Source organism: Protopterus annectens, chromosome 2.part0 (genome assembly GCF_019279795.1).
Source record: "Protopterus annectens isolate FY-2018-M chromosome 2.part0, PAN1.0, whole genome shotgun sequence".
NCBI classification, from domain to species: Eukaryota; Metazoa; Chordata; order Ceratodontiformes; family Protopteridae; genus Protopterus; species Protopterus annectens.
In genome coordinates, this window is record NC_056728.1 from 846154691 (window position 1) to 846169413 (window position 14723).

Here is a 14723-nt window from a genome sequence, read left to right on the forward strand (position 1 = left end):
AACATGTTTAGTAGAAATTTTGTGTTGCTGCTGTTCTTTCTATCATAAATAGGATTTTACATTAAATGGTGGGGTCATTAACCGAGGAAACTGGATATATTTGGCTCTGATTATTTCAGTCCAAAAAAGAGAGAATAAACCTCTCCCTCAAAGTTGATCGACCACAAAAATCCAACGACAATGCAGTAAAAGAAGTAGATCAACACCACAAAAGATGTACCAAAGCTTTATTTCACATAAAATCCACAGGAATAAGCGCTTTCATAGCCTTCACATGAATTTATAGTTGTACTGAGAAAATATTTTGGTAAACGCTATCTCATACAGTGTTAGAACAAATACAATGATTTTTCTGTCTCTTGTTCTGTTACTTCTTCTGTCCCCCTTTGATCTATTAAAATATTTATAAGTTGATTGAGTGCTATATAGTGATATTGTGTAGGATAGCTTTAAATAAAGCAGATAAGTTTCTTAAATAATTGCACTAAACTCATTAAGCAATTATGCCTTTTGGTATATAAAGTATGTGCTGTGACAATGTTTTAAACATATCTGAAGAAGCGTGCATTGGAAGCACGCGAAAGCGCTTATTCCTGTGGATTTTATGTGAAATAAAGCTTTGGTACATCTTTCGTGGTGTTGATCTACTTCTGATTATTTCAGCTGGACTGGCTTCATTTGCAAATCTACATAAATTTAACACCTTTTAAATGCCTTTATTTTGAAAACAAAATTCAGAATTTTACAATCAAACCAAAAGATGGGAAGGAGAGTCACACAAGTAATGAGTGTTTTTTTATTTCTGTCCAAGTAGTGAAAAAGAAAGAAAGAAAGAAAGAAAGAAAGAAAGAAAGAAAGAAAGAAAGATAGAAAGAAAGAAAGAAGGAAAGAAAATAAAACAAAAATAAGAAGAGTAAGGTTAGTAGCCATGTTCAATTCATCCAGATTACAAGTTTGTGCTTTAATATTTGCCTATTAAAGGGCACTGCTAGCCTGTTTTGTTTTATTACAAAAAGAAAACAAATAATAAGAACTATATGGTGAAACAGAAAAAGAGAAAAGGGGTGGAAAAAGAAAGAGAAAGACTAGTGAAGGAAAGGGAAGTAAGGGCTATTCTATATTCTATTCTATATTCAGTAGGGCAATTGATCCTTTTGGGGCCAACCGACCCTGAGCTGCCTTTGAACTGAGGATGAAATGAGCTATCTCCAACTCCAGAGGCAAAAACTTCACTGTGTGTAAGAACATTATCTAACATACAAAAGGTACTGCAATAATAAGGATGCCACATGTAGCATGTGGTGTAGAAATCCATTGCTACTGAGTATAACGTTGGGGTCCTTTTTGTAAACTTGTCCAGAACTTCTTGGTATGTCAGTCCAAGGATATCCCAGGAGCTATTGTATGAGAGATCACTTGCTTTATTCATTGCCTGGTGGTTTGTTTATGGTCTAGGGTCTTAATGATAAGCAAGATCTTTTTCTCTGTCTTCAAAAAGATCTCTTTTGGAAGGCGACCACTCAGTATTATTGCAAGTGAGGTGCAAAAGTGGAATCTACAGACCTACTGAAATCAAGCCACCAGTTTTATCCAAACTTGATTTATTTTACTTCATTCATAAAAAATACACTCTTAGTCATTAGTTAGCTGGCCTGACATCCCAGCATCATGGATTTTTAACAATGAGAATATCTAAAAATCTTTGTAGGGTATAAAATGTCCTATGAAATATTTTCCAGCCAAAAATTCACCATGGGACATGTAACTAAGCTTGGGGCCTCAAGTATCTGCTTCTTTTGGTAGTCTGATAAATGAAGGCCTTGCAATGAATGGTGACAATTCTTGGACTGCTGGGGTTTGTTCATCAGATCAATGTAAAGATGCTAAACAGCACCCTATATCTTGCTGCATAAGTACCATATGAGATGCTATATAGGATTGGACCAGTGACCACTGACCATTGCCAGGGAAGTTTGGAGGTCGTCAAGTATTCACAGCTACTGCCAAACATTCAAAGGCACCTGCCTAAGTAGTTGCTCAGATATTTAAAAAAATCACAAACTTTAAAGTGTACCTAGAGCTCCCTAGGGTTTCTTATGAAATGTTACCCTCCACCCCTCACAAGGAGAGTTCATCTGAACTGAAGATCAGATTATGGATTAAGTAATATAGCAGCAACACAGATAGCTGTAGATATTTATATATCAGTCAGTGAAAAGCATTTTTATTTCTAGAAGTTAAGGCAGTGATAAGTAAGGACTGTCACCTCCTTGCATTCTGAATTTGGTTTGATCTATTAGCTAACACTGATAATGGCTGCATGACTACCAAATAGAGGGCATGTTAAATTGAACTTTCTGTTGTCTGAAACGGGACTGTGCCAACTTCTGCTTCCACAGTTCAGATTATGCAAAACTTATACTGCTGGATAATGAAATAGTACTTATGCTGCTGCCATTAATTCCAAATTTGGATGGAATGTAATTACCTCTGTTTTGAGGTTTGCAACTGCTCTGGGCCATACCGGTGCTCACAGATATGATCTAATTGCTCTGCCCAATCTCTGGAGTATTGACTTGGTAAATAATATTAGGGAATACCTATCTGACAGAAACATGATGTAAAAAACAATTAGATATTAGCCAGATTCTACTCCTTAGGGAGTTACAAGATTTCTAATCTTGCAGGAGTGAAACTAATTGCTCCTGTACCTTATTTAAGTTGGCATTATAACTTATTTCCAAGTCTGAAGACAAAGTAAGGTCAGATAAGCTAATGAGCACATTTTCCATCTGAGAGAACAAGGAGCGAGTAGGATATCTATATTAGGGTTATTATGGTTTGGTAAGGGTATATCCAGGTTCATTATTGCCCGAGATGAGTTGGATAATTATAATAGTTTTCCAGATTTAGAGGAGGGAATATGAGGTGACAAGAATGTACCAAAAAGGTTATCCACATAAATAATGTATTTATTTTTATTTTCATTTCATTTTAGGTTTATTGTGGCTATGGTTATTAGTGGAGACAATTCTTGACTTAGAATCAGGTTACCAAATGGTTCTCTTGGCCAGTGGCGCTGTGACTGAAGCAAAAGTACTGGAGCAATGCATATCCTTGATGTGTACCACTGGTCCAGATAAGAAAATCCCAACTTTACTATTGCATTGTCTCCTTTACACAGAATTTTTAGACAGCCCACAGATATAGTGGGCATTGATTTATGGAATTCAAATAAGTAGGCCCAGTATTCCTTATCAAGGATCATCTCCATGTCTATGGCCACTGTAACACTTATCAGCTTAGTGAGTTACATGGTATGTACATTCAGTAAAGCCTTTCCACTTTTACCAAAGGTAGCTTAATTCTTGACAGATCACACTGGTCATCAACTTGTATAAATGGAATGAAAGCCTAAATTCCTATGGCCCATATATCCACTGAGATTTTGTAATCAATACTGAGCAGTGATACAACCCGCGATGGTGGTGTTGCGGTAGTGTTGTTGCCTCACAGTAAGATGCTATCCGGTTTGAATCTCACTTAGAGCGTCTTCTGCATGGGGACAAGTGTGAATGGGTGTACCTTTGTTGAAGGTTGTGCATCAGGGCTGGTAACTTGGCATGTAAAAATCAACTACCAATCATTAGAGGACTGGAGTTCCGCTGTGGTGACCCCTAACCAGGAAAAAAGCCGAAAGACACAACAACTGAGCAGTGATACAGGCTTTTAAAGTGGTTGAACTTATGAACCTTCATCTGACTTCAAAAACTTGTGTCATAGAGGCCTATTTCCTAGACTTAGGCATCTCTGCCTCTGCTAGCACTGCTGCAAAAAACCTTATGGAGAATTATTCAGTCTGCAGAAGGAAGCTGCTTTTAAAGCTCCAGAGGAAAATTATCTAGGCCCATTTGATAGTTTAAGTTTCTGAATTTCCTTATGAATTTTAGTGTCTGTATTGTATTTGCAATTTTGCTACCTGATCATTAGTACAGGTGGGTATTCCCACCTGTTTTAAAAGTTTCACTGATTGATCGAAGCCAAAGAATGCTGCCACCATATTCTTGATTGCAGTGCTTTGAACATCTGCTTCCAGCCCTCAAGAGACGCTGAGTAAAACTGCAGCAAAAAATTTAATAATACCACATCAGTTTTATGATCTAGATACTGTTGTAATTGGCCCTGCAAATCCTTCAACATTAAACTGTAAGTAGACTTTCTCGTTCACCTGAAAATGAAACCATTAACTTTCACCTTTCTCTACATATAACAAATTTCTTCAGTTCAATACTCATAGTTAGGATGTCAAATGTGCAGATGTGCTCATAAGAAGCAATTGATGATATTCCAAAAAACTTCTGCTGATTGTGCAGAATGTTGTTTCACCTCTATAACTAAATTTCTGAGATCCTTCAATGTTTGTTTAAATTGGGGATATTGGAGATAAAGTCTATAAAACCTCCAACCCCTGGGAGAAGGATAGATAGGATATATAGCTGCTTTACACTTGCTGGTTCAGTTGTGGTTATTAGTAAATATAACAATAAAATGAGTTGACAAGTTCTCTTAGCACTAACAGTTGATTAAGAGACTAATGTAGTATATACAAAAGTAAGAAATTAATCTCTGATCCCTTATTAGAGATTGGACACCTAGATTAATTAGACCTTCATTCTTAATTAAGATAATCAGTTTAGAAAGAACTGAAAACTCTGTATTGCCACTGTATTTGTCATCTCAAAAGAAACTGGTTACACCTGCCTGATAAAGGATGGCCTACTACCTTTTTTATGTTAAAATGATGCGAGGCAACTACTAGAACCTGACATCAACACTATCCCAAAACCTCAGGTTCTGCTGAACTGAGGTGGGTCTCTTAAAGAAAGAGAATGTCCAAGGTATTACAACATGTCCATGAAAAATATCTATCGAGTCTTTACTGGCCTTTGTAATCCATTTATTTTTTGGTGAGTTAACTTTTATGCGGTAGTTGCAACTCAACAATTATCATCACTTTATGAAGTCATTTCCATAGCACAGAGAGTTTAACCTTGGCTACAAACCATGTGACCAGGGTCTAAAAGCTATGCATGCTCATCTATCTCATGACAAAGTGTTTGGTTATGCATGTCTGGGGTGCGTCCTCCATTATATTCACTGACGGAAACTAAAGAACACACAGAGACACTTGTTGCAAGAATGGCAGTGCTTTTGATGGCTGAATTGTTGAGAAAGCAGGTAACATCCATTACACCATTCCTTTCCAGACATCTATGGAATGTGTGGGAAAATGTAGGGCCATAAAGTAAACATTGATCCCTCACATGGAAGATGGCACCACTCTCTCTGTGCTTGTTGCTTGCCTGTAGCAGAACAAATGACCTGTAGTGCTCTCACTGCTGGGAAAATGAGTGAGTAAGTAGAGTGGCTGGAGGGGGATCACTGGTCAGAGGTGGACCATACCAAAACAAAAACAAGTATCTTCACTTTATACCATGTAATGGCCTCCCGATGACCATCCCACTGCCAGCTGGATTGTAATGTTTGCCTCCATACAATACTGCCAGATTAATTAACTAATGCCTGCTCTTCCAGACACAGCACAGAATCACTGTACTTCTGTACCTTAGAGAGTTGTTCTTCCGTCGGCTTTTCCTGGTTAGGGGTCGCCACGAGAGTGATACAGGAAAAAAAAGAAGGAAATGGAAAAGAAGAACCAATATTAAACAGCAAACATTTGTATAGAAAATATGGTTTATAACATGCAGAGATAAGGGACTGACTCCTGAGGTTTAATGAAATTAAATTCCACAAAGCTCTTCTTATTGCATTTACAGTACAGAAGGACATGGTAGTTCATAGAAACTGAGCAGTGTATGCAGAAAATGTTCTTGTTGTCCATTCTTAGATTACCTTATGAAGCCTTTTCTGCTACAGTTAATAACACTGTTTCTCATAGGAAGGTAAAAAATAAATTCATTCGTAAGAAGGAGGTGACACTATCAATCTTGGCAGAGACAAAATCTAAGTCAAGTAAGTATAGGACATTTACCCAAATCAAATCAAATTTGTGAACTTGATTTCAGGGAGAAACTACAAACAAAAGTCATTTTGTAATGTCCCTTTTGATACAACAATTTTATTCTTTACTCAAAAAAAATTGAAAACTCTAATTATCCAGTCAAATTTCACTCTCACATACTAGAAGCAGTCCTTAACAGATATTTTCTCCAATTTTAGTATCTAATGAATTGCCAAAAGCCTTTGGGTGAGATGTAAAGGAGAAATTATAGGTTATGCTCTTCAATGATGAATGTAATGTAAGAGATACTTTAGCAAGAAACTAGTTAAAACAGGCTCTCCACAGCTGGAGTTAGATGTTCATAGGTTTTCATTGTAACTGAGCAAAATATATTGCTTATTGGAAAAGGAATCCTCATATATCATATTAATTAATAAAACTTTTTTTTTTGTAGAGAATCTCCTCTTCCTAACAACCTCACTCTACCTTCCAGTCTTTTACACTAGGCTAAGTGAATTACCAACACACTAGGAAATGGTTCATTGTACAAATACACATTTTACAGCACACATCCTTCTCTGCACCTATCAAGAAATACCTAGCAAACCTCCCAACCGTACCGAATTACTCATTTTTTAATGAGTTTTGGGGTCCAAATAATGGGGTGCCACAATTCCCAAGTGGCACCCCTTCATTTCTGATTTTTCTCAGCTTATTTTTTTATTTTTTTTCGGCTTTTTGAGCTGATGACATCAGCTCCATCAGCCTGTCGGAATTCAGCTCAAGGGCTCACATTCCCAGTTTCTGCCAGGAAGGACTTTGAATAGTGCAAGCAGGAATTACTGTTTACTTGCGAGTGCAAGCAACTGAAAGTCCAAGCAGGAATTACTGTTTACTTGCAAATGCAAGCAACTGAACTGAACAGACTTATAGTGCAAGTGGGAAGTGGAATTACTGTTTACTTGTGAGTGCAAGCAACTGAACTGCGAGAAGTACTGTTTACTATCGGGAATTGCTGTTTACTTGCGAGTGTAAGCAACTGAACTGCCCAGGATGCGCCAGACTTGGCTGAAAGCTAATTGAGCGAGCGAGGAAGCTACAAGGAAGGACTTGCAAGTGGACACCAGGACTTGGCTGGAAGCTACTTCAGCGAGTGAGGCTGGACTTGTCTGGAAGTACTGCAAAGCTACTGGAATTGCAGAGCTAAGCGCATGCTGGACTGGACTGCTTTGAAATGAAGAACCGAACAGGAAGGATTTGCAAGTGTGAGGTAACTGCTTCGAGGTATCAAACATTGATATCTCATTGATTGATTCAATGGAGCAGGTTAAAGTCTCTCTCTTTTACAGTTTGGATTGTTCTAAAAAGCAACCTTTCTGTTTATGGAGGTGTCAGCTGTTTGGTAGTGAACTAGTTTTAGATGTTTCTGAACTAATACTGTAGCTTGGTTTGTACTGTCAAATAATTATGATCAATATATCATTAGATCATCTGTGAGCAGAGAGTTTAAGCAATGTTAGCTAGATCTCATGTGGGGTTTTGAATAAAAACTGAGAAAAGATAGGCAATGGACAAAGCTGCTTGAGGCATCAGTGCAGACGCTAAATTAAGAATAGTTATCACAGTGAAGTGGTTATGCTTCTGAGGCAGTTTTTAAAACCAATCACATGCTTTTGCTGTGGAAAGTGTTGGGGTAATATTTACATCAGAAGATGACTGTGTAACTATCAGGAGCATTTTAGGGCAATGAAATGGCCCCACCAATTCATTCTGTGCCCACTTTTCCAAATAGCATGCCAGTAACTGTCTGTGGAGACTGCTCATTCTTCTCCTGAAACTATGCTGCTCATAGGTAATGATTCTAAACGTATCTAGTAGTTACTCAAATATTACATTTTCAAGTATTTTTACCAAATAGTATAGAGAAGACATACTGTTTTTTTAAGAACAGAAAAATGTGTATAATAAAAATATATGATAGAAAAATATATAATGGTTGAAGTTTACTAGACTAGACAATTTTCATTATTTGGTTTAAGAACTACAACACTGACAGATTTCCAAGCATTAGAGACAATAAATAACAATGTCAAGTTAATTAGTTGGGTAAGCAGTGTGTGTGTCTTTCGACTTTTCCCAGTTAGGGGTCGCCACAGTGGAACTCCAGTCCGCTAATGATTGGTAGTTGATTTTTACGTACCGATTGCCAGCTCTGAAGCACAATCTTCAATGAAGGAATGCCCAAGCAGTGCAGTTATAAAAAGAGCATGCATTTTAAGGGAATAAGGCAGGAATTCATCACAGCCTAAGCTTCCTGTTGGTAATTTTCAGGGTAGTAGAATGATTTACTTTTTAGAAACAGCAATGAGATGGAGACAGGCAGGACTCAAAAGGGCAATCTCAGAAACCACTGAGGTGGGCTATTTCTTTTCCCTCCCTCCATTATTTCCAGAGTCTAGAAGATAACAAGGAAGGCTCTCATTTACAGGTTCCAAGTAAGCTACCTGCTTAAGTCTGTATATGTCTATAGAGCAATGGTGACTTTAAGGAGGAGTAACAGTAAGTGGTTTGTGTGCCACCTGCCTTTTTAGCACAGTTAAGCACAGGCTGTTGGTGAATGCACATCATGTTCAACACCCATTCATCCAGTCATCCTATATAGATATACTCAATTAAGGGGTGCACATATGAATCTCCTGTCATGAACTCACCTTGAGAATCAGTTATGGTCAGCAGTTGAGTTTTTTCACAACAGGCAGGTAGTAAAATAAGAAAATGCTCACATTTCAGTCTGCCTTCCCTCTCCAGCACTGTTTATGAATATCTAACCACTGCATTAGTGCCTCACCCAATATAGTGGAACAGATATTGTCTGCTGATATATGGCACAAAAAGCTTCCTACCTATTTGCAAGGCAAACATTCTCCTGCCATCCATCTACAACACACCTCTAGCTACAGTCTAACTACTGGGATATGCTGAAAAGTAGTGTGAAAATGCCCCAGGTGAATACACCTGGTAGCTACAGGCACTCAGGCTCAAACCCTGTATCTTGAGTACAAGTAAAAAGAGCCCAAAGTCCCTAGCCACCACCACTTGTGAATTTATGCCTCATATTTTTGTTCTGTTCCTCATAAAATCTATGATTTTCAGGACTTTTGTGGCAAATCAGTGAAGGATTGAATTCACTAATGACAGGCATTTGAATTTCAGACTTCATATTCTTCAGAAAATAAATGGTGACACAAAACCTTTTATTCTAGCAATTTTCTAAGTTTATAAGATCAGTATTTGAGATTCGTCCCTATTTTGGGGCTGTATTCCCCCATTATTGGCTTTGACCAGTTTTTTGTGCTAAGAGGTTGAGAGCTATGGTGAGACATGAGAACTGAATTCACTACATGATAGCCATTTAAGTTTCAGTCTTCCTATCTTTCAGGAAACTACTGATTTGGGATAGTGGTATGTTGCTTTGACTGTAGTGCACAGGGTCCTGGGCTCAAGACTTGGCAGTGAAATGCATGGTAGTAACATAACATTTTATTCTAACAACTTTCCATAATTATACAAGCAATGTTTAAAATGGTCCCTGGTTTTTGGCCTTTTGTCCCCCTCCAAAACAAAAACTGAAATTGAAAATAAGTGCGAGATGCTGTGCAAGATGCCTATGGCTTATACTACTGTCATTCTATTTGTATGTATATATATATATATATATATATATATATATATATATATATATGTGTGTGTGTGTGTGTGTGTGTGTGTGTGTGTGTGTGTGTGTAAGTAGACTTTTATGATGGAAATGTTCTGAATTGGGCAGTTTTGTCATTATTGGTTCATGCAGTTTGTTTCATTGCCTACTTGAAAAATGTTTGAACAATAAATTTAAAATGGGCTCTAAGTCTAACAAGTATGCTGTATTATACAAGGAATATAATTTAATAAAGTCATGAAGGTGTATCAAAGAACACATGTATGTTTCTTGTTTTGTGTGCAAGGGGCCTGTGATTTGAAAACAGCCCAAAGGTAATCTTTATCCACCACTAGCCAGATGCATTTTCTTTGGATGTGGTGTGGGTTTCAGTGCTGTTTCAATGAATGTGAGTTTCAAGGGCAGAGAAATTTTAATGCTAAGTCTATTTTCATTGTGAGACAGTATTGCTTGCTTTGTTTAGCATATGTCTATTAGTGTTTGTGCATTGTGCTATAAAATGTAAAAATAAAATCCAAATAATCATTGTAGAAGTAAAGCAGTATGCACACATTAGTGTTTATGCTAAATGGGGTGAAATAGCCAGGTAATGGGACATTGGAATGGCTGCAGGCTGCAGGGGGACTCTGGTGTCATATTTTGGTTGTCTGTTCTTCAGTTTGAGTTTGAAAGTTGGTCTCCCACAATTCCATTGGAGTGAGCGGAGTTATGCAATTATGTATTAACCATATTTTGGTTGTCTGTTCTTCAGTTTGCATTTGAAAGGTGGTATCACACAATTCCATTGAGGTGGGTGGGGTTATGTAATTATGTATGCAAATGTTATGCTAATCAGCATACAGATTTCTACCTATTTCTTATGGGCTTTGTACAGATATTTGATATTTCCAGGTTGAGAAGTATGATACCTAGCCTCATGGATCTACTACTTAAAACTCAAAATATGTAGATCAGGGGCATCCATGTAAACCTTGACCCACAACAGTATTCAATTCAACTTCCAACAAACTTGTCTTCAACAATATCCAACCCACCCTCAACCAGTCTCAACTCATTTTCATTTTAGACACAGCTATAATACAATGGACCCATCACCAGAAACAAAAATCTCAAAGCTGCCTTAATACCTGCAGTACAAATAATAAATTGTCCGCACTTGAAGCCTTGATTATTACTGAAAACCCCTCACCATAGCAAGAATTGACACCTGGTTAAAGGACAATTACTGTTCTTTTCCATACAGTCTTTATGAATCTATACCTGGCTCAAGGGCAGGACTTAGAGTTATATTACTAATCAGGCAAAACATCCCTACAAATCACATCCTCTAGCAATTTCAACCAAATAAATGAAATAGCAACAAAGTGGATAATAGTCAATCTAACACTAGGGCACCGTGCATTGCTTACCATTGCAGTGATCTATACCCCACCTTCTCTATTAATGTTATAAAGGATACCCTGATAAAATTATTCCTAAATGGTTGCCCAAAGAACTGCATACTGGGGGACCTTAACTACAACATAAATGGCTCTTAAGAAACACAGCTGAATAAATTATTTTTCCAATATGGTCTAAAATAACTACTGAGAAAATTAACCAGACACAACAAGCATACAAGAAACCACATGAGACCTGGTCATTAAGGAAATGGCCCACCACTGCACTGGCATTAACATCTTACCCAATTGTCTTAGTGACCCTTGCCCTGTAATTTCTGTTTTTTTTTTTTAAATCAATGCAGCTGATAAAATTGCCAATCTCCTCACTTTATTTTCAATCTGTCCATCACCCCAGGAATTGTTCCCCCAGTGCTAAAGCAAATCATCATTATACGTCTTCCAAAGTTACACACTCCCAGAACCCAAAAGAATTATAGACCAATCTCCAACCTGTACCCTCTAACCAAAATCTTTGAAAAAATACTGTACAAACTAATGCTTAATCACAGTGATTATGGTCTCCTCTCAGACAAGCAGCAGGATTTTAGAAATACATTTATTTCCACTACAGCCCTTTTCTTAGCAAGAGACACAATCTGCAGTGATACTACCAATGGTCTCATTACATTTTGCATATTTGTTAGGTTCTACCTGACATAGCCGAAACCACACAACACCGACAACCACATCACCGACACCACATATTCGACAGTCCATAAACACGAAACCACAACACCGAACCGACAATATAATAACCGACACAAACACGAAAACCCCACACACTGCACACACACAACAAATACAATTAAAAAAAAAAAACATCCCCATTCCACAAACCACACACACAACACAAGCACAAAAAACATCCATGCAAACACACACTAAACTCCTACTAACCTTAAGGTCCCATTACTATCCTCCTACCCGCCCCGCCTCTCACCCGCCCCTAACCCTCCTATTTAATCGCCTTCTCCCTCGCCCCTAACTCACTTAACTTACCTCCCCACCCTCCCTAACCTCCCTAACCTTAACTCACCCTAACCTCCCCCTTCCTAACCCTAACTCCACTAACTCACCCCCTCCCCCCAACCTCCCTAACCCTAACCCACCCCTCACTCCCCAGACCGCCAATCCTCTCCACACTACACCTACCACTACCGCCTACCCTCAACTCTATTACACCCGTGACTCTCACACAGCTTCTCATCCCCATGTCGGCATCCGTCGCGGTTGGTCATTGGTCATGTTCGGTCTTCTGCATTGTCGATGTCGATTCTCTCGCTGATTCATTTGTTAATATGCTTAGAGCATTTGAACCTGTAAACCATGGACTATTCATCACCAAAATGCCTAAATTTGACTTTGATTCCAATACAAAAAAATGGCTCCAAAGCCATCCTTAGAACATTCTGAGTCCTTTCTAACAATCAACTTTCAACAGATGGTGCCTGTAGATCAGAGTATGTGATATATTTTAAGAAGCATTCTAGTCAGTGGGCACGTGCATATAAGTACTGAGCATGTGCAAGTAAGAGTGCCATTTTCACTGAGCAGCCAGAGTGACAGCATGCATGTAGTCAGTCAGTTAGATAGTTTAAGTTCAATGTTCCTGCCATCCATCCTGATGTGTTTGTATGCAATAAACTATTTAAATGAACACCCAAGCCTCATTGTCTTCTTAATGTATATAAGATGAGTGACAGTGCCCTCGATACAGGTGTCCCATAGGGATGAGTTTTAGGCCCTCCTCTTCTCATTATTTATTAGCAGTCTCATGGAAGACAGTCTCTCATTGAATATCACTTTATAGGCAGACAACATACTTCCTTCTGGAATCATACAAATCTCTTTCTAGCCTACAATGTCAACACCAGCAGTCCATTTCCAAGCTCTGCACCTTGTTAGAGAATAACAACCTCCTCATTATCCATAAAAAGACCAATGTGATGGTCTTCTGCACCCTTCAGGACCTACCACATCTATCACTTCATAATTACTGACAACCATAACAATACTCCTAGTGTGTCAGAATATATACACATAGGCCTTACTCTGGAGCCCTTCCTTACCTTCTGTTTACATACTGATAATGTAGTTAATAAGGACCGGTCACAACTAAACCTTACGGTATGAAATTGCACACCTTCTCTTCCCTGCTGCTTGCATTTCCCTTTGTAAAAATGTATTTAAACTAAAAGTAGAATGTGGGTTATCATTGCTAGTCTTTCACTCCTCTTACAATACCCATGGGCTTCAGACTTTAGAACACACACAATATGCAGATCTGTATTGCTTGCAGGCCCTCCTACACACCATGTATCCTATGTAAAGTGATTTGCTGATATTCTAAAACTTAACTTTACACCACAGCACACAGAGCAAAAACTCCCAAACAATACTCTTTCCCCAACAGTGAACATTTTTGTCGTGTAATTAATGTCTAAAAACAATTTTAAAATACGCAGATTCCTTGCACTGATGACATTGAGAAAAACAAGGAAATTTAACCTCAGTGACATAGGCATAGGAAAAGCATCTGTTGTCCCCATAGATTTTAACAGACACATTACTTCTCATGCACGAACGTGCCCTGTTAAAGTCTGTGGATTTAGTTCACTTTACCCTATGGTGATGTCACAACTGGAGAAGCTAAATTTTTTTTAGGCTATGGTTTAACAAAAAGTTTACAAAGCTTTTTATTAAAAAATGGTCCAAAAAAAGAAAGAAAGGCAAGCAGGAAAATACACTGCAGCGCTTGACTCCTCATAGGTTCATAGATGTATACTAGGCTAATGATCACTAAGGCCTTTATAAGTCTAGCTGTGCACCCCAAATGTGTCCCATGAGTTCATAGGTTCATAGCGGATTACTAGGCTAATGGCTTAAGAGCCCTTAGAAGCCTAGCCAGTATAACCTGATTTTACCCAAACTATCAGTGTTATCCCTTCAACCAGCAAAACTCTACTACTAAAGTTACTGCTCATTTTTTTACTTTTTACTACTCATAACCTGATTTTACTCAATATGTGGCCCCTAGGGTCAAGAAGGTGACATAGGTTTGTGCATATGCCTTGAGTATTTTACAGATTGCCCCTGTCCATAAGGGACATAGGCTCTCCTCAAGTGTAAATGTATGATTCCCCATCCATTGATCCAAACTGTGTTTGAAGAGGACTAGGGAAGGGCTCTGTTTAAAGTGAATATGAAGCCTGTTCCAAAGAAGGGGTAATCCCTGTGATGCATATTGGTCTCTCCAGCATGTTTTGTTTGAGTCACTATCTAGGTTTAGAAACCTAGATCAGGTGACCCTCATGCTGTTTGTCTTGTGGATGTGTAGCAGCTCCATCAAGGCTAGATTTGTTAGTGCCTTGTAAGTTAGGCATAGGTCACCCCTTAATAGTCAGTAGGAGACAGAGTAAAGGGAAATGGCTTTTAGTCTATCCATGTAGGACAAGTTGTTAACATCCTGTATTTTCTTTGTGAGAAACATCTGATCAAATGTCACAATGTACACAGAAATATTGTCAAATCACTTTAAGAAGCT